The 27,528-nt window shown below is 46.0% G+C and overlaps 1 protein-coding gene across 2 annotated transcripts in view; it reads left to right on the forward strand.

The window, feature by feature from the left end:
* CPPED1 (calcineurin like phosphoesterase domain containing 1) overlaps positions 1–27,528 on the forward strand; it is a 121,268-nt gene that overhangs the window by 84,452 nt on the left and 9,288 nt on the right. The window lies entirely within an intron of this gene.

Genomic DNA, 27,528 nt, shown 5'->3' on the forward strand with positions numbered 1-27,528 from the left:
TTTAATATCTTTCTGAAGTGTATACTTCATCAGCCTTTCCTAAAATTTACATTTATTTGTTAGAGGGTAAGGAGAGAGAAGTGGGCTAACCAAGTAGCAATCATTCATTAGAATTTAAAAAAAAAAATCCTGACACTGTTCTTTTCATCTTTGAGTATTAAATGAGTTCACATTTACTTGTGAAAGTACAATAGGCCCTTCTGTGTTTCTGAGACATTTTACAAAAAGCTTGCATAATTGGAGACATTTTCCAACTGTTCCATGGAGATGAAGTTAGAAAATTTCTATTAAGGGCCTTGAGATTTTGTGCTGTGCTTTAGTTGGTGCAGAAAACCATTCTGATGACAAGGAAATAAAGTGTCAAGATGGCATCAGCACCACCGTGGAGACTATTTTGTAACAGAGAATAATGTCAGAGAGAACATTTAATGCCACTGAAATGATTCCTTTCATATCAAATGTTCAGTGATGCAAATGCTGTCCCCGTGGCAACTCTTTGTTCTCCAGTCTTGTCGACAACAGTCTTAAGTGGCATGTGGTTCTGGGTTTCTCATCGTAGGTTGGAGCACCTGAGGACCCCAGCAGCCCCAGATATTAAGGCCTGTAGATATTTACAGAGAGCCCGCAGCTCTAACAGGGCATCCTTGGGGAAGCCTGCTGCTCCCCCACAGGAACCCCAGAGGGTGGCATCGTATCTGGGGTGCACCAGCCGCTTCCCCTGTCAGGCCTGCTGCTGCCTTGCAGGCTCGGGAAGGATGTGTTGGCACACCCAGAGCTGGTCTGTCTTGGAGGTGGGCTCCACTTGCACTGGCTCACAGAAACTAGTATCTGGCACAAGAATGCCAATTAAATAATTTAGGGCAAGACTGGAAGGCACCCCTCAGCCCTAGCAGCACAGGCCTGAAGGCAGAGCAACATGGGACCCCAGTTTTTAATCAGGAGGTTGCTTGAGACAGAGCAGGGATCTAGGTTTCATATTCCATTCTGAATGGCATCAGGTTCTAGAACCCTGATGGACTGTCTCCAGTAGGACCTCCTTGTCCAGGGAGATCCAGTATGTCATGTGCCTTTAATTCTACCTCCTTAATGTCTCTCCAGCCTGTCCAGTCCTTTAGGCCACCATTTGGGTCATAGCAACAGCTCTGAACTGGTGCCCCTGCCCCACCCTTCACCATTCCAGTCTGTCTCCACCTAGCAACCTGAAGGGCATGTAGTTCTACCACCCCCTGACTCCCATGACAAAGCCAGCTCCTCACCCTTCCCCGTCACCTCTGCCTCATGCATTTCACTTGGCCAACGCCTCCTTACCTCTGACACCTTCGGTATGCGGTGCCCTCCGGCCCCATCGCACTTTTCAGCTTTCCTTGATCCCAGCGGATTTGTATGTCTTGACTTGTCTGCATCCCCCACTAGACTCTAAGCTCCTTGAACACAGAGACGCTGTTATAGTCACCTCTTCATTCAGGAGGCCGGGCTCAGGTCTCGGCTCATAGTAAATGCCTCATCAAGTGTTTACGGGATGAACAAAGGGCTGAAACTGACTCACACCCTTCCCTCAGCAACCGGAGTGCCAGTGTGCCAGGCACAGAGCAGAACAAGTCCATGTTTCTGCAAAGTCCACGCATAGCGTGGTGTGTTCCGAGTGTCGTCACGTGGCCACTAAGTCTGGCCTTGTGTATTTTTCTGCTCTGATCCACATGCGGGTGTCCAGGTTCTCTAAGCAGTCAGTTTCTCTCTCCACAAGTGGCCCCCGATATTCCCACCAGGCACCACCTTCTTGGCAACTGGCATTAGGATCTTCACCTGGACCTGCTTACAAGGAAAACCAGAGAGATGGGTGCTCTTGCTGCAGTCACCTGTCCGTTTTAGTGGCTTAACCATTCAGGCTCTCTGCTTAGTGGCCTTTCAAACAGAACAAACCACAGGCAACATCAGGAAGAGATTGGATCGGATGCGGCACAGCTCTGGCAGGCTGAGTGACCGCTGGGTTTGGAGCTCAGGTAGGCGGGCTTGCGTAGGGAGTATGTGCGCCTGTGACTCAGTAATGCAGATTCCTTGGGTCGCAGCAATGTAATTTGAGCTCATTTTGGAAAGCCAGAAGTTCAAGTGACATTTTGTAAAATTAATAAACTCAAGGATCATGATAAAATTGGGGGCAGTGCCGGCAAGGTGGTATTTCATTCTGCCTTGGCTTTTTCCTTCCACAGCGATATTATTCCCCAGTACTATTTCAGTCTCATTTATCTCCTTGTGTTAAAATGCCAGTAGTCAAAAGTATGTCAAAAGCTCATCAGAATATCCAAGGTAGCTTTTAATTATGATAATTGTGTTGTTATAAAATATCCTTTAAAGAGCACATTCCTTCTCAAACCACCTTGGAGGTAAAACCCAGCTTCTTTCCAGCAAGCTTAATGAATATTCTGAATCATTGTGTGGGATGAATAAATGATTTAATAACGAACATCAACAATCATCGCACATTGTTGCATCCATTTCCAAATGGGATGAGGCAGGTGAGAAGGAGGGGTGTTACTCTACCGAGGGCCACCCTGTGTGTGGGGGGGGATGTCATCTCCGAATTAGGCCTTGGAGCCTCTCTGCTCAGGTTTCCCTACAAACGGAAGCATTCTGTTTCTCTTTCTGAAGCTCGATGAAAAACCCTCTTTGCGTGATACGAAACGTTGTCAATAGCCAGTGCAAATAAACAGTCATCAGGGCGGGACAGACGCGCAGACACGAAGGGACACCCGTTACTTTCTGTCCTCTTTTTGCTCTGCCTGAGGATAGTCTATTTCATCACATCCACGGGATATTCAAATTGGTTTTCCCCTTAATTCATCTGATACCTCGTTAGAGTTGCAAGGACAGATAGTAGGTAAGGACCTCCTGCCTGAACCTGGCCACTGTCTCCGTCCCGCAGGCCTTTTTCAGCAGTAGGTTAGTTAATATGTGACCCAGCTAATACGGATTCCAATCTGAAAACTTAACCTTGAAAAACAAAAGGCTAACTCTTTAACTGTTTGTCTTGCTGTCTCTATACCTTTTTTCCCCTTTCTTCAGTGGGGATTAAGACTGTGTGGTGGAGAGCCCAGAGTGAATTTGGCAATCATGAAAAATCCCCAAAAGTGATCTCTCCTGGAAAAGTTAATGAGTAATTTCACAGAATTATAGTTTCATCCCTAGTATTTATGCTCAAGAAAGAAAACTAGAGAGAGAGAGAGAGAGAGAGAGCTCTCAGCCCAAGGTTATGGCCTTTAATTTCAAAGTTTCAAAGAACAAAAAGGTTAGGTTTACAAGTTTCACTTTATAGGAAAAAGAAAACACCAAATCATACCCTTAACACCTTACTACATTGTACTAAAATTATTTTATGTCCTGGCTGTTTTTCGGGAAGCAGGATCCCAGCTTTGTTCACCTTTTTAAGCCCAGGCCCTAGCCAAGCCTCATAGAATAGTCCCTCAGTAAATTAAAATTGGTTAGATAGAACTGGTTTAAACTTGATTCCAATCTTCTATCAGCAGAATCATAGGTAACGTCCAGATTACCCGCAGATTGGTATTTGTCAAGTGGGAAATTCATTACCTAGAGCAGGGGTTGGCGAACTTGCACTTTTTTTTGCAGGGAGTCAGAAATTGTGGACCACAGTGTCTGTGGCGACTACTCAACTCTGCCTTCATAGCATGAAAGCCGCCACAGAGGGTACATAAAGCAAATGCGCGTGGCTGTCTTCAGTGAGATTACATTTACAAAAGCAGGTGGTGGGCCCACAGGCCACAGTGTTCCCATTCTTGGCTTAGAGAAATGTTCCCCTCACAGTGTGTCTGTCACCCTTGCTCTCCCCCATGACCTTGTCCACACTGTGCACATGTCCAGTTCCAGGACACTCAGGTGACTGCACTGTGACAACTGCCTGAGTCACGGCCCAGAACTAGGCTCGGGTTCCTCTGCAGAGGGCGTGCCTGGGTGAGACACATCCCAGGGGAGGCCCATGAGGTAACTGGAGGTGGGGTGGAGGTGGAAGGGTGCGGGGAGGCCCTTAACATCCAACATTTGACTGTTTGTTTTAAGATGTGTTAGAAAAATATAACTAGCTCATGAATTTAAGGAAAATAGTAGGTAAATAATAGCGTGGGTAGTATGCAGGTAAGGGAAAAGCTGAAATTGGTGCCGGGCGACGTGTTCGTGCTGATGGGATAGGTGACACCGTGTCACACCAGGGGCGAGCAGACAGCTTTGACTTTAGACTGACCTAGATCCAGCTCCCCAGTGCTCCTCCCCGGGCCAGTGCTCCACATGAGCCTCTGAACACCTCTCTGCCTTCACATTCTCACTTGTTAGGTGGGGGTTGGTGTGACAGTCAGACAGAGTGCAGGGCGTATAAACGCACTCGGCACTGAGCCCGGAACATGGAACATGCTTGCTGTGGGTTGTTTGTTGTCATGCATGCTGAGAGCTGCCAGCAGGTAGACTTGCTTTGGCAGGGGGTCTCGCCGTGTCCTTCAGTGAGAGCTGGGCTTTCTCACCCCGGTGGTGCTGGCAGGAGGGGCAGGATCTTGTGAACGCCCATGAGACTCTCTAGGCAAGGACAGGCAGGTTTGGGGACATGCCTACCATGTGCTAACATAACTTTATAAATTGGAAAAGAAAGGAATTAGCAACTCTTCATAATACAAACTACAGTACATGAAGCTACACAAGAAACTTCTTGGCTTTTAGGAAGATAGAGTCGTGGGGAATCTGAGATTTTTCTGGGTGGATGAGGACTGCAGGTTATTTTTAGTTCTATCGAAAGGGTATATTCGAGGGTGTATTAGTTTAAAATGTTGGAAAGCACTGAACTAGATGGAAAATTTCTATAGAATTTAGTGATAGAATTTGAATATTTTAAAAAAAATATTTCTAGGGAGAGGGGAAGGGAGGGAGAAAGAGAGGAAGAGACACATTGACTGACTGCCTCTGAGATGCCCCCAGCTGGGCACCTGGCCTGCAACCCAGGCATGTGCCCTGAGTGGGAATTGAACCAGTGACCTTTCAGTTTGCAGGCCAGCACTCTACCCACTGAAGCACACCAGCCAGGGAGAATCTTCATTTATTTTTAAAGCAGATACCTTGCCAATTAATGTATTAGTAAACACCTTTGAATGCATAATTTCATAGTCATATTTTTCTGGATCTAGTTTATGTGTTCAAAAGGAAATGGCAATCACCTTATGATACCCTCTGTTTAAAATGCATCTAAAGAACTGTCTTTCTTACTGGCTTCTCTTTTTAACCAACTTTCAGGTGAGAACTTGCCATCTTTTTTTTAAGCATGTGTAGCATCAGAGTTTCTGATACCACCTTTAGGAGTTTACCCTCACTATTTTTTATGATTTGGTCTTGAGTTCATTTTGCCAGTCAGTTCAGCATACAACATCGTGCTTTAGTCATTTGAAGTTTGTGTTTCATTCTTTATAAAACTGGATAAAAGACCAACTGCCGAAGCTACATCTGGTGCAAAGTGATGGATTAGATTTCCCACTCCGGAGGTATCCTTAACAGTTGGGCTAATTAAAGCTAAATCAAGTCCTGATGGTAAATATTTATAAGTCGAGAATCTGGCATGTGTAAATGTGTGCTGCTGGTTCCCAAAGTTAAGTCAACATCCACTCACGGAGCAGACAGCCCGGGCCCGGTGCTAGGCCACGGGGACGGAAAGGAGCAAAACAGATAATGGTCCTTCTCCAGTGCTGTACATCACACAGACCAAAAATGTTAAAAAACTTGTTGAAAGACTCCCGTTGCAACGTTCCAGCGAGGAGCCACAGTGCATGGAAAACAGTGGTGTCTGTCCGTCGAGTCAAAATAGTACATCCTCTCTTTTTCAGGTCATGTTTTACAAATAGCAATTGGTGTCATTTTCAAATGAGCAGCGGGATTCCTGTGTCAAAGTGAAATATCTCAGCCACAGCCGGGTAGCTCAGTTGGTTAGAACTTCAAACCAGTACGCCAAGGTTGCAGGTTCGATCTCCGGTCAGGGCACATACAAGAATCAACCGTACATCAATAAGTGGAACCACAAATCGATGTTTTTCTCTCCTTCTCCCCTTATCTCTCTAAAATCAATGATAATTTTTAATTGAAATATCCCTTGCTTAGCTGAACACTCTTACTTCCTGGACTAGCTCAGGGTATTTTGTATTTACTGGACCTGCTTTCACTTGAGAGGTGTTGACCCCCACTCTCTCCAACAGTGTAAGTACAAATTCAGGGTGTTGCTACGTAAAATGAGCTAGAAACTGCTTTCATTTTATTTTTCTATTTTACTTAACAGAAATGTTTGCATATTGATGATTCATTAGGGAGTGAAAGAATGGCACCCATTTGGGTAAAGCCTCCGGGTGCAGATGTGGCTTTTCATGCCCCTGTCACGACCCCGAGGACGCTGTCCGCAGTAGAGGTGAGGACACCAGGCACACCGCAGGAAGGGGCGGGCGGAAGAGGCCTGGTGCGGAACACGTGCTGTGCTGCCCTCGCCCTGCGCCTCCACTCCGGCCTCGCTGCCTGGGCGGGGGCTGCACTTCTGGGCCCCTCAGGGGGCGGTGATCGCATTTCCTCTGTGGTAACACTGAAGGAAGAGCGCTAATAGAGCAGTTTTTCTCCTGAAGAAAGGCAAACAATTTACAAGCTTCTTGAGAGCCGCCGGTACAACGTTCGGTTTTATTCTCACTCCCAGTGCTGTCCATGCTGTCCTGACCCGCCGCCGCAGTGCACACGGCAACCCCACAGGACGTCGGCGTGGCCTGCACTTCTCTGGCCAGCAAACTCGAGTCCTGGAGGCTGAATCACTTGTTTGGGTCACAGAGCTATGAAGCAGGGATCACAGGACAGATAATCCCAAATCTTTTTACAGTGCCAGTAGTGCTATTAAATGCCATCCATCTTAATGGCATCAGTATCATTATAAAAATGTTTAAATGACAACATTAGATAAACTGATGTGGAAGAAACACATTCTCTTTTTCTACAAGTTCATACCTCTGACCCACTGCTGGATCGCTGGAGCGCTGCTGGAATTGGAACCCAGGTCTCGGCGACCGTGTTTTCTCCTGCTGCTCTGCCCACCCCGTTAGGGCGCCACCTCCCAGAGGCAGCCCAGTGATGCGCCACCGTGGCTGCTAAAAACCACAGGGGAACCACCTTACTCGACTGTCCATGTTACTTTGTAAGCCATTTAAAACAATTAACATTATATTGGTATAATGATCATTGCCACTTACTAAATTCTATGCTTTGGGGACCGTTGTGATATAATAGACAAGGAAACCAAGACACAGCGAGACCAGTCAGCTGACCCAGATTCACACAGTTGGGAAGAGGCAGAGCTGCGCTCACATCAAGGGCGCCGCCTCTGGGGCCTGGCTTGTGAACCACGTTGCTGTCAGGGCAGTGAGTGGAGTGTGCATCGGGTTTGGTGTTCATAGCAAGATAAGAAGAGCCGGCCCAGCGGGTCCCATCTGCTTACCTAGCACACCCCCTCTCCACCTGCTCTTCTTAAGGTGCTGTCTAGGAGAAGGAGTTGGCCCAGCCAGACGCAGAGGCTTAGAATGAGAATGTCTGAAGGGGTCTGCAGAGTGAGGGTCCAGGGAATCCACTGGGCGTGGAATTCCCCTCTGGCTTCAGCAACCAGCAGAACTTTTTCTTTTAGAGTAAGCCTCTGAGTTCACTCTTTCACCTTGAGTGGGTGAATTGTGGCTTCTACAGGCAAAGATTCTAGTTTTGTCGTTTTCCTGAAACAGGGAAGCATCTGTACCACCTCCACGGGTCTCTGAGGGCTGCCCAGGGGAACAAGTTCAGTTGGGCTCTTATCTGAGGATTATGGACTCCTGCCAAAGCTCACTTAAAAAATAGGGACCATAACTCATAGAAAAATAGTGGGAAAATAAAAATAAAGGTTGATTTGAGACATTATCTTGATAAAAAGAGACAAATTATGCCAACCAGTTTCTTTCAGTTTGATAAAGTGTTGGTTGTTACTGCAAATATGTACCAAGTCTTAGAATGAGCAGAGAGCAAATCACATGTAGGCTTTCTTTCCTTGGCCAAAGTTGTCTCAAATAATTATCCAACAGCATCCTGCACTTTACATTGGGTTCTGGCAGCAGCATGGAGGGTCATTTTTGTAAGAGAAAACGCTATTTGTGGGTTCATCAGTTTTCCTAAGGGTCTCTTTCTGAATCTGTCAATAATCTAGTTATTACCCTTCTAAGGAACTTAAGTGTGTGTTTACTCTGCCAGAGCTTTATTTGTCAATGACTTCCCCGTAATTCCACAGTTCCCCAGTGTCACTTTCTTAGCTTTACGATATTTTGTGTGTTTAGTATGATTTGTGATTTAACACAAAAGTGCTGTCTGCTGGGTTGCACAGGTTGGGGTATTTTGCGTAGGTGGCTTGGCAAATCCATTTGCCAAGCAATCCATTCATGAATGTTTTCTTGTTATTAAAAAGTTCCATTTCATACAACTGAATTCATGTCATTTGAGCATTTTACAAGCATAGATTATGTCATACATTTTATTATCTCATGTCATTCTGACCACAAACTACAGGTAATTTGTACTATATAGGTATAATGTGTTCATTGAACTGTTTACATTATTGGACAATTAAGCTGTTTCCACTTATTTTCTCTGATAAATACTGCTGTCATGAACTACTTTATTCACAAACAAGCCTAAATCTTTAAAATGTTTGTGGGCACAAACAGTGTGCCACCATTTTGCTTATACCCCCACTTCGCACATGCTCCGCTCTCTGCGACACGTGTCCCCTCTTCTCCACGGTGCCCAGGCCTCTGCCTTGCCCTACTCTGCTGAAGTGCAGGGGCAGCTCCCACTCTTCCCTGGACTCCTGAGCAGAGGTGTGTCTTACATTAGGACTTCCGGGCAAGATGGAAGTGTAAGTAGATACTGGTTGCCTCCTCACAAAACCACAGCAAAAATTACGACTGAACTACACCTGTCACCAAGAATCATCAGAAAATTGTCAAGAGCTATATGGAAACCCGAGACATTAATGAAGTCCCATCCTGATGGATAGGAGGAGTGGAAACATGGAGTGGGTGGTCCCACACCCATGTGTGGTAGATAAAAATCAGGAGGGACACCTCAGGAACGAGGGATCCCAGCCCCAAAACAGACCACCCATCCCAGGGTTCCAGTGCCAGGAAGGTAAGTCCCCATAACTTCTGGCTGCAAAAACCAGGAGGGTTGGGGAGGTGGGAAGAAACTGCAGGATTCCCAGTAGTCTCCTCTTAAAGGGGCCACAGTGGATTTAGGACTTATGCAGACTCACTCCCTCTGGGCTTTAGCCCCAAGGCAGCAGCTGGAAGGGCACCAATGACACACATCAGGGAGTGTGCGCCAGGGGACAGCTTCCTCCCAGACAAAACTCTAGAAGTTGGGCAGCAGCATTGTTCCCTTTCTGAGTCCTCCACACCCAGGGCCACAGAGCGGCTACACCACATTCAAGACTCCATCAACCTGGTTTATACCTGTTGCCCCACCCTGGCGATTGCCTAAAGCTCTGCGCCATCCGATTTACCAGTGCACTCTTCTACAATAGGACATGCTTCTAAGACAGGGAATCAAAGCAGCTCTACCTAACAATACGTAGAAACAAACACAAAATGAGACAAATAAACATGGCCCAAATGAAAGAACAGAACAAAACTCCAGGAAAAGAACTAAACAAAATGGAGATAAGCAATCTGTCACATGCATAATTCAAAATACTGGTTATTAGGATGCTCAAGGAACTCAGTGGTTACATAAACAGCATAAAAGACTGAGGCAGAAATGAAGATTACACTAAGTGAAACAAAGGAAAATTTACAGGGAACCATCAGTGGAGAAGATGAAGCCAAAAATCAAATCAGTGATTTGGAACATAAGGAAGAAAGAAATATTCAATCAGAACAGTAAGATGAAATAATCCAAAAATACAAGGATAGGCTGAGGAACCTCTGGGACAACATCAAACATACCAACATTTGAACCATAGGGTTACTGGAAGGAGAAGAGGACAAGCAAGAAATTGAAAACTTGTCTGAAAAAATAATGAAAGAGAACATCCCTAATTTGGTGAAGGAAATAGACATACAAGTCCAGGAGAATCCCAAACAAGAATGAATGCAAGGAGGACTGCACCAAGACACACATAATTAAAATGCCAAAGTTTAAAGATAAAGAGAGAATCTAAAAGCATCAAGAGAAAAAGCAGATTTTTACCTACAAAGGAGTTCCCATCAGACTATCAGCGGATTTCTCCAAAGAAACTTTGCAGGCAAGAAGGGGCTGGAAAGAAGTATTCCAAGTCATGAAAGCCAAGGACCTACAACTGAGATTGATCTATCCAGCAAAGCTTTCATTAGAATGGAAGGGCAGATAAAGTGCTTCCCAGACACAACATTAAGCTAAAGGAGTTCATCACCACCAAGCCATTATTATGTGAAATGTTAAAGGGACTTATTTAAGAAAAAGAAGATCAAAACTGGCAATACATTCACAACTGTCAATAAATGAATTTAAAAAACAAACTAGGCAAACAGGCAGAACAGGAACAGAATCATAGATATGGAGATCATTTGGAGGGTTACCAGTTGCAAGGGGACAGGGGAGAACAATGGGGGAAGAGGTACAGGGATTAAGAAGTGCAAACTGGTAGGTAGAAAATAGACAGGGGATGTTAAGAACAATGTAGGAAATGGAGAAGCCAAAGAACTTATATGAGTGACCCACAGACATGAACTAAGGCGGGGATTGCCAGAGGGAATTGGGGGGGTACCAGGTGGAGGCCGGCAAAGGGGGAAAAATTGGGACAAACCTGTAATAGCATAATCAGTAAAATATATTTAAAAATTTAAAAATTGCTTGTACATTTTTAAATTTATAAAACGAATGCCTGAAATTGGTCTTAGTGAGGCACAATATGACAAGAATGGTGTTTTGTGGAAAGAAGTTCTGCATTTCCATTGGAAGAGTTATTGGAGTTCTTGCTACTGGTGTGGGGTGCTTTACTTACTGTTACAGTCTTCCATGCACTTGTGGACGCTAGTTACTGTGCATGCTCTCTGCATTTGGAAAGTGGGGGCAAAGATAATAATCATCAGTTCAATCCTCAAGGAACTCAGAGTCTAGGGGGAAAAGTCAGGAAAGGAACCAAAGCCTTCCTTCCTATCAGAGCAGAAGTCTTAAAATGGGGACTTCATGACACTTTACAAAGTTTTTTAAATATTTAAATTCCTCTCTATAAATCTCATTTGAAGATGTGTTATTACTTTGCTGGCTACCTGTCGGATAGGGCTGTGGTTTCCCTGAAGAATGTGTGAGTAGTGCCCCACCTGTTGCCACGGATGACCTGCACATCAAGGACGTTTTGTCCTTCTTTCCTATTTTCTTTCTTTTTCATTATTTTTTTCCTTTCTTCCTTTACTTTAATTCATAACAGCTTTACTTCATGGTTCTGTCTGCATGAAATCACTCCATCAAATGTGTGCTTTGGGGCACCCATTCAGTCAATTTGGTAGATTTGGAGTTGCCTGTTGTGTGCTAAGCCCAGATATCATGGCAAAGACCACTTTCAAGGGAAAGAAATCTTTTGTGGTTGATTGATTCATCAGTACATGGAAGCATTGTGATTAGTGCCCCCACTTCCTGTCTTCAGGTCAGATTAATGGAATAGCCATTTTTAACCTTGTCAAGGTCACTGACCCTCAGGCCAGAGGTGTCCATTCCTTATAGAGGTAAAGCCAAGTGCCTGTGGGACAGCAGGGTGTGGTAAAGGGACTTTGTAATTGTATAAAAATTACAAAATTATGACTTCTTTCCTCTTAAGAACTGTGAAGACAGATATGAGATGTTAATATTTGTTATCTGTCGGTGGTATAAGTGTTCTGTTACTTTTTGGACTCATCTGACTCTTCTTAGTTTCTCAAAAAAAATGAAAAAAGAATAAAAAGAATCTCTTTAATGAGGTCTAGGTTGAGGGTTGGCCAACTGTTTCTGCAAAGGGGCAGCAGAGAGTAAATATTTTAGATGTTGTGAGCCAGCGGCAAAATTGAGAATATTACACTGGTGCATGTATTAACCTAAATGTAGCAATTTAGAAATGTGAGAAGCACACATGCTTTATAAGCAAACAGACTATGGGCTGTGGTTTGCGGATCCCTGGTCTAGGGACTTAAGATCAATCATTGTTGACATATTTAAGGATAATAATTACAAAGCCATCGATTTTCAAAAATGTATGCCATTTAGCATTTTCCACGCTTAACCTCATCTAGCCACAAGTGCAAGGCTAAAACTGAAGGGAAAAAAATACTATCTTTTCATTTCTGGTTGACCGTGGTTTAGGTATTTTAATAACTCCCACTCTGCCTCTGAAGTGTGTTGTTTCTCACTTCCGAGTTGCCTCCGAGTCATCTTACCGACGTGGCCTAAGGTTGCAGAGCCCTACTCCTGCGATGCCGCAGCACTGCCTCGGTCCTGTTGAACACAGGCATCCAAAGGCAGTTCCTCGAGCAGTGGAAAGAATGTCCAGAAATCATTGACAAAACAATACTTCCATGGAATCCCGAACCCTACCCTGTTGAGGAAATCCTGGGACCTCTTGGTCCCAGGCAACTCTATTATTTTGAAAGAGCACCCAAAGGCCAGCTTATATAGTCTTCAAAACCACATTATCGGTCACCCGTAAGGGGTTACTACTCTACAATGGACAGGGTAGGATTACTTTCTTTCAGCTCGCCCGGCTCAGACAAGGAAGTTTATCATCTCACATTAAGTAGAAGGCTGGGTGGCTCAGGCCCTCTGTTGAGCTAATTCAGGGACCAGGGTGTTGCAGACTCTGTCCAGCAGAGTCTGCCTGTTGTGGCTGACAAAGAGAATCAATGCACAGGTGACAACAATCCTGTGGAGAAAAAGGGAACAGGCACGACTACTCTCTCAAGGGGAGAGTGCCTATGGTGCCTCGGCCACTCCCTCAAGAGGGGAGCGCCCCAACCCTTGCCTAGACAGGCTTTTATTGTCTTCCTTGGGTCTTACATCAAAGAAAGATTTATTATCTATTACATAGAATATTATTGTCTACATTCTAGGTACAATCAAGAAAATGAAAATAACATGCAGAGGGGAATGGTGATGAGCTCATTAGCTCTGTCCTTGGGAAAACTCATACAGGCTTTGGTTATTACCTTGAAGATAGACAATACACATTTGTTGCTTTAGACCAGGGTGAGGGAGTTCTAGCAAGAGCAAGCCATAACAATCTGTATGCATTTTCTAGGCCTGATTCCCATAGGAAAACTCGGTTTGAAGGTCTGGCTCCTGCCCACCACTTCTCTTCTGTAGGTTTTCCATACAGAGCTGAGTCACATTTGCCAGGCCAAGACAAACCGGTCCCCTACACCAGGGCCCTGCCTTGATCTGGCTCCCCACTCCCTGTGTGGCCCTTCCCCGGGTTGGACCCTTTCAGGTTGCTGCCACAGCTTTGAACACCAGTTGACAACCCCCAAAGGCAGAAAAGGGGACTTGTTAAAAGAAACAGCACCTGTCCCAGGACACCCAGCTGGCATCCTCCCTGGGCTTCCTATTCAGACCTGGGCCTCAGACCCTTTCCCAGCCCTCGAGTGGCCACAGGAACGGAAATGCTTCAGCTGCCTCAGTCCTGGTTCTAGGGATGAGGCCCAAGACCTCCCAGAGCAGGACATTTCCCAGAACAAAATCAGGATTCTTTTAGCAAAGAGAAAAACATATGATGTTAGGAGGCACCAGCATTTCTCCCAGGGCAAGACAGAAAGAACCCCAAGCTCACACCTTATTTCAAAAACAGTGCCAAAAAAACATTGTGTTCCAGTGTGCAATGATAAGCCTGTGCTCGGGTTTTAAACACATCATCTCTGAGATTCACAGCAACTCCACGAGGGATCTATCATCACACCCTTTTTAAACTGAGGAAATGGATGTTCAGGGAGGTAAAGTAGCTCATCGTGAAGCATTGAAGTATCAGGCAGGATTTAAAATCAGTGCTCATTCCACTCTCTCTTACTTTCTCCCAACAGAAGGCCTGATGTTCCCCATGAGAGGGTAACACCCTCTTTGGTAATGCTTTTGCAATATCAGAAAATACTGGAACTCTTCTCCTTAGATAATATTGGCAAAAAGGAGATTTGAGTTTGTCCTTTAGGACAGCTAATAAAAATGTAGCTTATGAGTTGCCACAAGCTTCATATACCCATTCACCCATCCATTCTGTTATCCAGCAGTCGTTTTTAGAGCAGCAGCTCTGTTTGTTCTGGAGACAGGTAATGCGTTAAACGTATTTGGTCTCTGCCCTCACAGGCCAGTAGGAGACACCAAGGTGGGAACGGGAGATCGTAGGGCAAACGTAGAGGAGGAAGGGGAGCCCGTGTGGTCCAGCTTGGCCCGGGCTGTGTTCCCCGAGTGGAGGAGCCAGCAGGGCCTCGAAGGGTGAGCACCATATTTTGCTGCGCATAATGCATAATACCCATGGATAATGTGCACTCACGTTTTGGGCCCAAACTTTCAGGAAAAAAATCATTTTAATTTTTAATGAAATTGTTTATTTATATTTAGAAACAAAACCAATTGTCGTATTCCAGGATATTATTTTGCATGTGGATTTCATTATTGCTTTCTAGAGTTACACTTTTAACACATAAGCATAGATAAAAATAATTAAAAACATACAGATACGGAATTAGTACTACCCATGTATAGCACACATCCTTATTTTTCCCTCAAAAATGTGGGCATAAATGTGCACATTATACACAACAAAATACAGTAAGAGTTCATCACACAGATGTGGGCAGGAAGAGGGCTTTCAAGCCCAGGGCTCAGTGTGGGCTGAGACCAGAGCCACGGAGCAGCCCAGCATGGGCTGGAGCTGGCACTGAAGCCACTCAGTGGTACGAGTGGGGCTCAGGTATTTGATGACATGGCCCAGGAGCCAGATCCGCCCCTGGGGCAGTAAGGAAGCGTGGAAAAGTTTTTCATGGATAAGTGGCACAGTTGGGTCTTGCATTGTAGAAAGACAGCCTGGCTCAGTATGTCCACGGTGCATTTTTGCTTCCTTCCCTGGTTGTCTTCAGGGCAGCAGTAAGAAAGGCCTGAAGCACTTCTCTTCAGACCTGGCTACAGCTACATGTGGTCACATGACCCAGTCCTGGAACTTCATAAGTAGAGCTACCGGGGAAGCGTTTTTATTGGCCCTTCCCTCTTCTTTCTGCTTGGAATTTGGATACAGTGCCTGGAAGCCATGCAGCCATCATGCAATCTTGAGGACAAAGCCTCAAGCTGAGGATGGCCGAGCAGAAAACAGGAGGAGCCTGATTCTTACTGAAATCCTTAAGCAGTTGCAACCACCCCGGCTGCCCACCTTTCTTTCTATGGGATGGAGCAGCAATCATAAACACAAATATACCCTTTCCTGGTTTAAGCCACTGACAGATGAATGTCCTGACATATCTGGGGATAGAGGGGAGGGCAGACTGGAAGGCACAAAGACCAACCCGAGGATGGCGAGCAGAGAGGACTGTGAATAGGCTCAAGCAGGAAAACCAAAGGGACACATGGCCCAGGGGGAGGAAGGGAGTTGAGTGACCCCTGCATTACCTGGTGACTGTGCCTACAGACCCAGGGAGCCCACAAGAGGAGGAACAGTCACTGGGGCAAAAGCAGTGAGTCATGAGTATTCTCAAGGACGTCCAGAGGAGAGGTCTTCAGGGCAGTCCAAGAGCTAAGTCCAGGCTGGAAATGACTTGGAATCGTGGGCAGCGGGGTAGCTGAGGTTATGACAAAGGCCGCGGCCATTAGCCAGTGAGCAGGGAAGGCCACCTTCTAAAGGGCTGTGGAAAAGCAAGCTACTTTGGCAAATGCTGTGCTCTTTAAGGAATCTCTGCCTGCTCAGAATCTCTCTTTCCCCAGTTATTAGAATGACTGTCCCATTTGGATGCCTGCAGCATGCTCTCCCAGGACCTTCCTGGCTCAAGTCCCACTAGAGCCCTTTATCCCTAGTAAATTTCATCTTCAACCCTGCAAAACTCTCCCTTCTGTGACTCGCCGCCACCCCTGTCTACCTCCCTCGAGTATTTTTGGACAGATTTCCAATTTGATACATGAACATGCCATCAGTCAAAACAATCTTTTTAATGAGCCTCTTGTGCTGACAGCTGTGTTTAAGGTAGGCCATAGAAAACGGGAATGGAAATCTAGAAAATTGTCCACTCCGCATGGAAACCTTAATGTGTACCCCACACTCCATGTCCTACAGAGGAGATTATGAATAGCAAAAAAAGATTTGTGCAAATGAAAAAAAGATCTCTTAGATACTTAGAAAAGGATGAAAGGAAGGTATAATTACTGAGCGCTGCCTGAGTGTATCACACGAAGCTTCCTGCTGTGTGACCTCATGCACTACTGAGTCTCACTTGAACTTCTCCATGACCCGAGTGGTTTTTGATGTTATTTCTACCTCCGGATGAGGGAACTAAGTCTCAGAGAGGTTGATGGACATGGCGCACTCACGTGGCTTGGCTGTCACAACCTGAGTTTCTAAGCTCATGTTGTAACTGAACAAAGAGGGGCTCTTGCATGTGGCACCTTGATGCATGACCCAACAAAATAGTGTTGAGGGAAAGAGGTTTTTATTTACGGGATTCCAACCTGAAGGGAGCTGGGAGCACTCCTGCTCAGAGCTCTGTTCTGCCACGGACCCAGCACTTCCCTGGCCCCCCACCAGGCTGTGAGCCCACAACGTGCCCAGAAGTTCCCCATTTCCTTACCTGTTCTTAAGCTGGCCCACAGTCCCCACCCCCGCTGGAATCTGCACTGGTGGGTTTCAGAGTCCTCCTCCCCTCGCAGCAGCCCTCTCCTTCAGGATCTGGGGCATGTTGTATGTGTCACCTCCATGTAGTGGTTCAGGGAAAAGTATTCTATGTTACACTAGATCATGGTGGAGTCCACGGAGGCACATGTCCCAAGCAAGTGGCTTCTCCGTATGTCCTTCAGAGAAGCAAAAATCTACACCATAGAACCTGGCCTCAGTTCAGCATTCCAGGCATCTCCTGCTAATCCTTGCCTAGTTCCACTGGTTCCTGTAGAGCTCCGTCAGCTTTGCCAGATCCCCACACAGCTCCATCAGCTCTCTCCTTACACCCTTTCCTCCGCCTGCATGGCTGCCTTCCTCACTACCCCAGGCCGCATGGCTGAGTCTCCTTACTTCAGGGCTCATTCCTTGTGGCTGCTACCTACTCTCTCAGCCCTCATGGCAGACCAGTCCCCTTCTTTTTCAGCCCACCCTGATTTTAAATGCTGACCTGGAACTTCTTTTGTGACCTCATATCTGGCCTTCTTTTGTAATCTTGTATCTGGCCTTTCCTACGATGAGCTACTTTTGCCAGTCCCCCCATATCTTTTACCTACTGTGGCTGCCATCTTTAGTCCGGGCAAGAGGACCCTGTGACACAGGAGCCTCTCAAGCAGGTGCTGTATAAGTTCCCCCAGGCTACCTCACCAGTCACTGTACATTCTGAAAGTCACATACTCCTTTTGCCCTGGACTGTAGCACAGCTATCAACTAGCTAGCTATTAACTTCCCATTATTATGAAAAGTATCTTAACTGCCATATCATCCCCTTTCCCCATTCTCCAACCATGGGCTCTGGGGAATATTTTCAGGAACCCTCACTTTGCACCCATTACAGTGTCACCTGACCCCTACCCTAAGCTACCACTGCTTTTCTGGCAGCCAAATATTAATCTAATAGAATACCCCTTCCTCTGGCATACACACACAGGTTTTGAATTTCTAAGACGTCGGGAAAGGGGAAAATTAAATGTAAAAATTGAGCACAGTCTCCCATGTAGAAAAGAATACGGGGGAGTAAGTGAAGGTTGCAGGAGCATAATTAGTCCCTGAGTCCCCGGTGGGGTGCTACTCCCGCACTGCAGCCACAGGCCCCAGAGAGGAATGACTTCCCAGCTGCACGCCTCTGTGCCCAGGATTGTGCGAGAGCTCCCATGCTCCCAAGCAGGGAAGGCCCGTGTCCTTTATTATTAGTGGGTGTGCTGGTGGAAGTGGGAACATCGCCTTGTAAACAGGAGCTGGGCCTCTCCTGGCTGCCTTTGGGTGTTGGTACAAGTCACTCCCTGTCACTCTTCTTTGGGACTCTGGCTGCAGAACCGCTTCTGTCCTGATGAAGCTGAAAATGCACAGCCCTGTTCCACTTCTCTGCCTCCGTGAATTGTAGCTTCCTCTCCCGCTCCCACCTTATTGTAGTTCCCATTAAGAGGAGTCTTGAAAGGGAAGAACATAATTTTTATTGATTATTATTTAGATGAAGCAAGAAAAGTGTAACTTACATTTTTTAAGGGTTGAAATTGGGGGAATAGTTGTTCCCCCCCAAAGAAGGAAAGACATCTCTCTGGTTATAGAATGTGATCTGGCCTTGGGTCTAGGTCATTTCAACAGCTAGGTCATTACTGCCTACCCAAGCAAAACATAAAAACAGGAGAGGAAAAGAGAGAATCTCCGGAGGTGGCTGTGGATCCTTAACACAAGCAGTTGTTTCACATCGCAGGGACTAGGTGTCTGAACGAATGCCTGAGGTGACCAGATGTCCGTGTGGTTGCACCCACAGGAGAGGCAGGGACTCGAGTTCCCAGCAGTGAGCAGCCCAGGGCCATGGGGTCCCCTGAGAACGAAGCCCTCATCAGCCTTCTGTGGCTGCTCACTCCCTTCAGAAGGCGGGGACTCATCTCCACTGTGGGATAATGGACCCCTGCCCCCAGGTCACAGGGCTTTCTAACCTGAGAGACAGGGCTTCTTGATTCAGGTGCTTCCGAACCTGAGCCTTGTGTTGCGCTAATGATCCTGCAGCAAACAGGAACGGATGGCCCCTCCCCTGAGACCTGGGGGCATAGACTCCTTCCTCCCAGGGTGGTCCCTGCCCCAGGTCCCTGGGCTCTCAGAAGCTGCACTAACTCTGAGTGTCCCCTGGAGGACCGAAATCTCTGAACCCACCAGACCTCCCAGTTTAAAATATAGAATAACCATCTGACGGCCTAGATTTTACATACAAGAAACACAGGGTTTTCAAGGTTTTACAGGGTACCCCTGTGTGTCCTGAGTGGAACAATTAAATGATGCAGTGTTGAGAGAAGGAGAGCAAGCTGCAGATCCACAGGTAGCACATCTCGTTTGTGAAACGCGTGTGTTTCTGTAGATCTGTGTCTGACACCTGGATTGTTGGTACAGACATTTAAATTAGCTGGGTAATACACATTGAACTCCTAAAATGGGAATAGATTTCAAGAGATTTCCCCCCTCCTTTTCTATGCTATATAGCATAGCTTTTCTATGCTATATATTTTTACATTTTATTTTTTAGCAAACATGCTTTGCTTTTTTCTTTTAACTTTTTATTCATGCGTATTTTTAAGCTTACAGAAAAGCTACAAGTAAAAAGAACACCCATCCATTACACTTTACTCAGATTTATGTGGCATTTTCCCGCAGTTGCTTTATTTTTTTAATTATTTGTGAGAGATACTACAAATATATATTTCTTCCTGATCTGAGGGTCAGTTGCATGCATCCCGTGTGCATTTTCTTATTTCCCCTTTTTTATGTGAAAGGAAGGCTGCTGTATATATGTCCTGCACTTTATTCATATAATTTGGGGCGCTCATTCCACATCACTGGTGGCGATCTTCCTCGTTCTGTACAGCTGCACGTGCGCACCGTAGTTAATCCGACTGCTCTGCTAACGCATATGCATTACTTTTGAAGGCAGAAAGGCAATAAAAATAAATCGTGGAAGGAAAATGTAAAAGCCACTGAGAAGAACGAGCTGAAGCTCTAATAGAAAGTCTTTGTTCTTTTTATTTGTTTTTTATTGTTTAAGGATATTCTTTATATTTTCCCTACTTAGTAAATTTTTTTAAATGTTTATTGTTGATACTGTTGCAGATGTGCCCCGTTTCACTCCCCTTTGCCCACCTCCACCCTGCCCCTCCCTGCTTCCCCTGGCCTTCTGCACACTCTTGTCTGTGTCCATGGGTGCGCTGTGTGGGCAGTCAGGGGGCCGGGAGCCCTCAGGTGGCCTCTGCTCCCACAAGTGGAGTAACAGGCAGCAGGAGGTCCCTGACCTTAGGTCGGGATCCCTGAAGGCAGAACCCAACATGGGTTGGAGGACAAGTGAGGCGGCCTCCAGGGAGCAGGGAATGAGCATATAGGACAAGGCAAGGAGCAGAGCTGAGCTGGGAGTTGTGCTCCACCTGAGGGGGACTTCAGCCTCATCCAGCCAGAGCTCTGGAGCACCAGTCCCTCCACAGAGGTGGTCCCACCTTGAGGTGGGGTGGGAGCCAGCTCTCTCAGCTCCTGTGTACAATAATCCATAGGAATGCTGAAGAATTTAAAACAATGCATGCATGCAGGCTTATTCACAGTTACCGGTGCCTGGCTCCTAGGTCTTCAACAAATGATAGCCATGACTATTACTATTATGGTCACTATTCCCCTTTTTTTGCTTTTCTTCCCCCATAACAATTGTATTGACATGCCATACCAGTAACACACCATTCATTCACTTATTGAAAGTGTGCAATTCGGTGACTTCTGGCATATCCACAGAGTTGTGCATCCACCACCACAGCGAACTGCAGAACATTCTCAGGACCCTACAAAGACCCCATCCCTGTGGTACTTGCTCCCCCATTTCCCCCCAACCCTCTCCCTATCTCTGTACCCTGTTACTGTTTAATTTTTTTTTTAGTGTAGCCACTAGAAAATTTAAAATAACAGACAACATTCAAATTACATTTTCTTGGACAGTGTTGCTCGCTGCAGAGCTCTTTCCACTTTATCTCATCTCCCTAAACGGACAACTAGGAAGTTAGCTCAGTTAGTCAGTATCTATTTTCATTGATTCAGTGTAAACTGTATGCTGGTTCAATTTATAGTTTTTCTTACTGGCACATGTGTTTATTCTGTAAACCCATTAGCTATTTAATTTCAAGGAAAAATCGTGAGCAAGCAGTTCTTTTTAACATTTCAGGTCCGAATGACATTTTTAGATGGAAGGAAGGGTGTGCATCCTCTCGGTTTATGATGGATAAAGGAGTTTCTTTCTGACCATCACAACAGATGTTCTTGCTCATACAATAAATGACCGGTTTTGTATTCATTAAAGCACTGTTCTCTGTTGGACGAACACACTTGTCTCCCCTGGTTGGAAGGGCAGTTTTATAAACTAAACTACAAAACACTGTTTTCTTTATTTTTGAGAGGCACAGAAGCTTCTAAGTTTTGAAGAATCAAGAAATCATGACTGAATTGATCTCCCAAATGTATTTTTTAAGATGCTATGCTTTTCCCTCCAGTTACTGGGGGTTGCCCTCCTCCTGTTTTTGTAAATAAAGTTTTATTGGACTACAGCCATGCCTATGTGTTTCCTTATTTTCTAGGACTGCTTCCATTTTCCAAAGGAAGGCAGAGCTGACCAGTTGTGCCAGAGATTTCATGCCCTAGACATTCACTGTCTGACTCTAGACGGAAACTGTTTGCAGGCCCCAGGTCAATTAAGTTACAAATGATCCTTGAAAGTGTCTTTAATATCCCATTTCAGTTAGCAAGAATGGGAGTGGGGGTGTCAAATGGGTGAGAGGCTGAAACTGGAGGTGCTGGGATGCTTTCGTGCTGACCACGGGACGGAAAGGTAGACGCGCACCTGAGCTTTGCATTTAGGTCCATCTCCGTCTAAGCCAGTCTGGTCCAGCCCTCTGGCCTTGCCTCCCCTGCCCTCCACCTGAGCCGGAATCCGACCTGGAACCCTGGTACTGCCAGCCACCCGTCCCTAGAAAATACACATAAGAATTTCTCCCATGTGGATGTCTGGTGAGGGTTCAGAAGGCTAAAGGGGAAATACCTGTGTGGCCAGTCAGCAAGAGCCTTGGAGCCAGAGCCATTGTTGTTTAGCTCCTGCCGCTTCCTGAGCGCACCTGACTCTTGTTCTTTGCTCATATGCCCCATTTGTGATGTGCCCATATTTTACCTGCATTTGTCAGCCGTTGTGGTTAAGAGCGCTGGCTCTGGGTTCAGATCCCCGCCTGCCACTTCCAGGCTGGGGTCGGCACACTACGGTCTCTGCATCTGTGTTCTCATCTGCAAAACGGGATGATAATCGTGCCGCCTCCACGGGGTCATTGTAGAGGTTAGCTGACTTAAAAGCATATACAGTGGTGAGAACAGTGTGTGACAAATGACGAGATCCCCATAAATACTACTTATTATTCATTATTATCACTATAATCCTGATTCTACTTCAAGTCCCAGATCTGACACAACCAAAAAACTAGAATAAGTTAGGGGTGTGTTTAGGTCAAAGCCACGCCCCACCCGCAGGAAGCCTTTGGACCGGGCCTGCAGTGCCATGATCCTTGGCACTTTGCACCTCTGGGTGTAGACAGAACAGCTGCCCTGGGCTGGCCCGATCCAGGTACACATCCTAACTGTGCGACCTGGGACAAGTTCCTTAACTTCTCTGTGCCTCATTTCAGCACCTGTAGTGGTGGGGCGGGCAGTAATGTTTTCCTCGTGGGGGGCCTCTTGAGGCTTAACTGAGGTGGTATGAATTCCAAGTGCTCAGCTCAGAGTGGGTGTTCAGTAAATAAAGCGCAGCTCAACCCTGTTACTGTCACTTTCTGCATTTTATCATGAACAGCTCTTTATATTACTATTTAGATGCAGACAGGCCTGAAGTTGTCCATTGCTAGGAATGGGCAGTCTGGGTGCCCCACTGCGCTCCAACAACACTGGGCACCCGGAGGGAGCCTGGTGCAAATGTTTGTTCCTCAGATTGGCCGAGGAAGCAGCATCCTGACTCACCCACAGAACGAGAAACCAGCCTTTTTCTCTCCACTTCCCTGGCAGTCCTGGACCCGGGCACTTTGGCATTTGGAAAGGTACATGCTGGTAAAACTCAAAGAGTGAATGTAGAACTAAACTGGCAACTCAGACCAGTAGGTTAGTAGTGAAGAACCTCTGGCCAAGTGAGTCTTGATACCAGTTTCATAACAGCAGCTCCACCTTCCAGCCCTGCTTCAGAAACACCTGTTCTTCCCCCTTTGCCTGGGCCAGCCAGGCCTCTGGCTGCAGCCTCTTAGCTGCCTGCAGAGGAAATGGTTTCCCTGCAGAAAAGGTGATTAATACTGGCTTTCTATACGATTACACCCACCCTTTCTTTTCTTTTTTCACTTTCCTTTTTTTTAGAGTCATTTTTTTCCTTACCACTGAGAGAATAAATTTGGGGTGACTGATGATTCACAACAGAATTTTCCCTCTTTCAGCTGGCAGTGTAAAGGTGCATGAGGTTTTCCTAAACGTGTGTATGCTCTGGCAGGATGGAAGTAGAAGCTGTCCAGTTTGAACTTGTGTACAGTTTTCAGGCCTAAGCCTCACTCGGGCATAGGAAGCCAGTTTCTAATATCGAAATTGTCCCGAGGTAGACTCCCATTTCCTATTGATTCCAGGCAAGTTTCCGATATCGGAATATTAAATTACACAGAGATTGCATCCCAATCCTCTGATTTATTTCAAATGAATTTGAATCAAGGAGGCTTTAAAATAACTTTTATAGCATCTTTATGGTTTGATGCCATGGAGAAATAAATATGAAGCTAATGCCACAGAAGCCGTCCTCTGCTGATGCAGGGGCTGCGTTAGCCGGGAATTCTTCTAGTGGTTATGTAAGAAGATGCTCGTCATCTCCACACTGCAGTTCATAATTCAGAAACAATCTATATGTAATACTCAATTAAGGAACCATAGAGGCATGTTGGCCAGCTGACTGATGAACAGCCCGAATGGAAATTCTGCACAGCTCTTGGAAAACACAGCTAAAATCAATCCCCCGTCGGGGAAACCGTGACTTATTAATACATTCCCTGCCTCCATCGAGTCATGAATCAATGCCTTCCTATCAAAAGCTCATAGAAAGCCCAGATGGGTAAAACTTCTTACAAGTCCCTGTGGCCTGCTGGTGTAAAGGGGCAGAACCGTGACTGGGACCAGAGCCAGCACCTGGGTCTGTCCCACTCCAGCAGTGAGCAGCTGGCTCTGCTCCGGAAGGGGCGGAGGGTGATGAGCACCTGCTGTTTACTGAGTGCTTGTTACCAACATCCACACTCTCCTCCAAACCTCCACCCGTGAGGCAGGTGTCGTCATTATTCGTTGTACAAAGGAGGAAATAAGGCTCACACAGTCCAGTAACCTGCCACAGGTCCCCAAGGCCGGAACCTGCATCTGTGAGGCCAGTTGAGGGCTCGGGCTCTAACATCAGAGTAGCCACGTTCTGGTCCCGGCTGCCCTGTTTTCTTACCGTGCAACTTTGCTTTAGTTTCCTAACTTCCCAGGCCTCTGTTTTCTTATCTGTAAAATGAAGATGACTCCAGTCCTCAGGACATAGGGCCATTGGAAGGGTTTAACGAGGTGATGGGTGAAAAGCCCTTTATATCCTGTTCTGTTCTCACCCCACTCTGCCTCAGTATTTGCCCTTCCTTGGGGCAAGACGAGGAGAGCGTGATCCCGCACTTGCTGCAAGGTGGGAAGTAGATTCAGAAAACCCCGCTACCAAACACTCACCAGGCTTCTGCTTCCGGTTCCCACCCAGGAGGCGGCTGCCTCACCTCCCACCCTGAATCTCATCCCCACATTTCGGTTTTCACTAGGCTAACCAGAAATAACTTAGAGCTTTGAACTGTGCCCCAGAACCGAGAGAGTGGAGAGTTCTTCCTATGCTCCTGCTTTCAAGGCAGACCCAAGTCTGTAAGTCTGGAAGCCTCGGCTCTGGCACCAGAATTCCCATGTAGCCTCCCTTCGTAAACTTACTACATGATCGTTGCATGCCTTCTCATTTAGGACCCAAAATGTCAAGTTCCTCATTGTAACAGGGGTAGGGGAAAGCTCTTTCCCCAGAGGAGAGAAGGTTCAGGACACAATGGCTCTGCTCACTGACGGCCTCTTTCATCTTTAGTTCTTTTCAGGCATCTTTGCTCATGTAAGAATCTAGGGCATTCATCGAATCTATAGATTGCTTTGGGTAGTGTGGACATTTTGATGATGCTAATTCTTCCAGTCCGTGAACACAGTATATGCTTCCATTTATTTGTGTGTCTTCCTTAATTTCTTTCTCCAGTGTTGTGTAGTTCTCTGAGTATAGGTCTTTTACCTCCTTGGTTAAGTTTATTTCTAGGTACTTTATTTTTCTTGTTGCTCTAGCAAATGGGATTTTCCCCCTAGTTTCTGTTTCTGATGTTTCATTGTTGATGTATAAAAATGCCTTTGATTTCTGAATATTGACTTTGTAACCCAGAACTGGAAAGAATTATGCTGAGTGAAATAAGCCAGGTGGCAAAAGACAAATACCATATGATCCCACCTGTAAGTGGAACCTAGTGAACAAAACAAACTAATGAGCAAAATAGAACCAGAGGCATGGAAATAAGGAACAGACTGACAGGGACCAGAGTGCAGGGGGTGGGGGGATTGGAGGGAAGAAGGGGAGAGGTCTAGTTGAAGAACAGGTATAAATGCCCCGTGGACATAAACAACAGGATGGGTGTTGACCATGGGAGTTCGGGGTAGAAGGGGAAGGGGAGATTAATGGGGGAGAATTGTGACAATGCTAATAGAACAGCAATTTAAAAAAAGAAAATCTGTATTCGGTCACATTTTCTGTGACTTGGGACATCAGCAGTAAATAGCGAGCCCTGGGGGCCTGGAGTGGGAAGATGGATGGGACCGTGTGTTGCAGGGGAGCCCTGCTGCCTACGGTCCACTGAGATCTGCCTGAAAGTTCCACTGGTCACTTGAACAATCCCACTAACACTCCTGTCTCTGCGAATGCCAATTAATACGGCGTGAAATTTAAACGTAAATGAGTTTTCACAGCTAATTACAGCTAATGTGAGCTACTTTCAAAATTGCCCAACATTCCTTCCAGAATAGTACAGTTTGCAACTATGAATTAGGCATAAAGAGCCAAATTTCATAAACATAATTTAGCATACAACAAAATAATAGCCATGCTAAGTGCTTTCCAACTGGCTGTTAGGAGCTCCTTGAGGCGGGACTAATAGCACACGCTTTCATTTGGGTCTCTGACGGCCACAAGCTCTGAAAGCCCAGGAAGGCAGCAGAGGAAGCAGTCATTTCCATGGCCCTTCAGCCCAGTGATCGGGAGCTGTTCACGGCTCCATTTGCAGTGAGGACCCGTGGAGCACCCGACCCAGTGGTTCCAGCTGCAGCTCAAGCCCTGGGATGGTGGCACCTCCGTATAGTCTGTCATCCTTTTCCTTGTCCATCTGTCACACCACCTCTGTGTTGTCGTCTCACCTTGATGTTTGTGATCACCAGATCAATTCACGATTGCTGCAAACAGTCCAGTCGTGAGAAATTACAAAGTGACGCCCCCCTCGCTGATTCCACCCCACAAATCCCACCATGAAGTCGCCAGTGTAAGGAGTTGAGCGTAGATTTCTCCCTCATTCAGATGGGATACACACACTTTCACACACACCCCCGTGCACACACTTTATCTTTATTTATTAATTTTTTTTACAAAATCAGGATTACATACTTTTTTTACATCTTTCTATTCATAGTGAATATTTGGTGCCTTTCAGTGTCAGTATATGTTACCTCTTTTTTTAAATGTACGTACTATAATTTATCCAGTCTCCCGTAAATGCACATTACGAACAGTGCCTCAGTGAACACTGCGCTGTATTCTCCGCCCACAAACACAGCACGCCTGTGTCTGCCAGCTCTCCGCTGGGTGTTCCTGAAGGGTAAGTACCCATGACAACAGCGGTGCTGGGCCAAGGGCACAGCTAAATGCAAGGAGGTAGTGTCCAGTCACGCTCTGAAAGGAGCTGTATCTGTTTACATCTAATAATAGCGTTGGGCTGGCCAGATGGCCATTTAGGTTTTTCCGTAAAATAAAAGACACATTTTTCATTTTCACCAATAACTTTATTGATTTGGATATTCTGAGCATGTCGGCCACCTCCCACTGTTGGCTTCTAGTGGGTGGAGGCCAGGGGTGCTGCTAAACATCTTCCAATGCATAAGACAGCCCCACAGCAGAGAATTATTTGGCCAAAATGTCAGTAGTACTGAGAAACTTCACAAATCACTTTTGACATGTTCAGTCAGTCACGGTACCTTTTCCCTACACTGCACAAATCTTGTTTTGCGTTTCAGTTGTGTGTTTGCCTTTTTGAAATACTGAAGCATCATATGCCAAAAATGTTGCATATTTTCTTCAATCTTCAACACTAAAATGGCTACACAAAGATCACCAAGTTTGATAAGTTTTTTTAATGCACACTGATGTGACAGCTGTCACAGTACAGTAACAAAATTGTTTCAAATGAAGTGAAAGACAACTAAGCACATAAATGGAA

This window comes from Artibeus jamaicensis, unplaced genomic scaffold (genome assembly GCF_021234435.1).
Source record: "Artibeus jamaicensis isolate MK-2021 breed Jamaican fruit bat unplaced genomic scaffold, CSHL_Jam_final contig_729, whole genome shotgun sequence".
NCBI classification, from domain to species: Eukaryota; Metazoa; Chordata; class Mammalia; order Chiroptera; family Phyllostomidae; genus Artibeus; species Artibeus jamaicensis.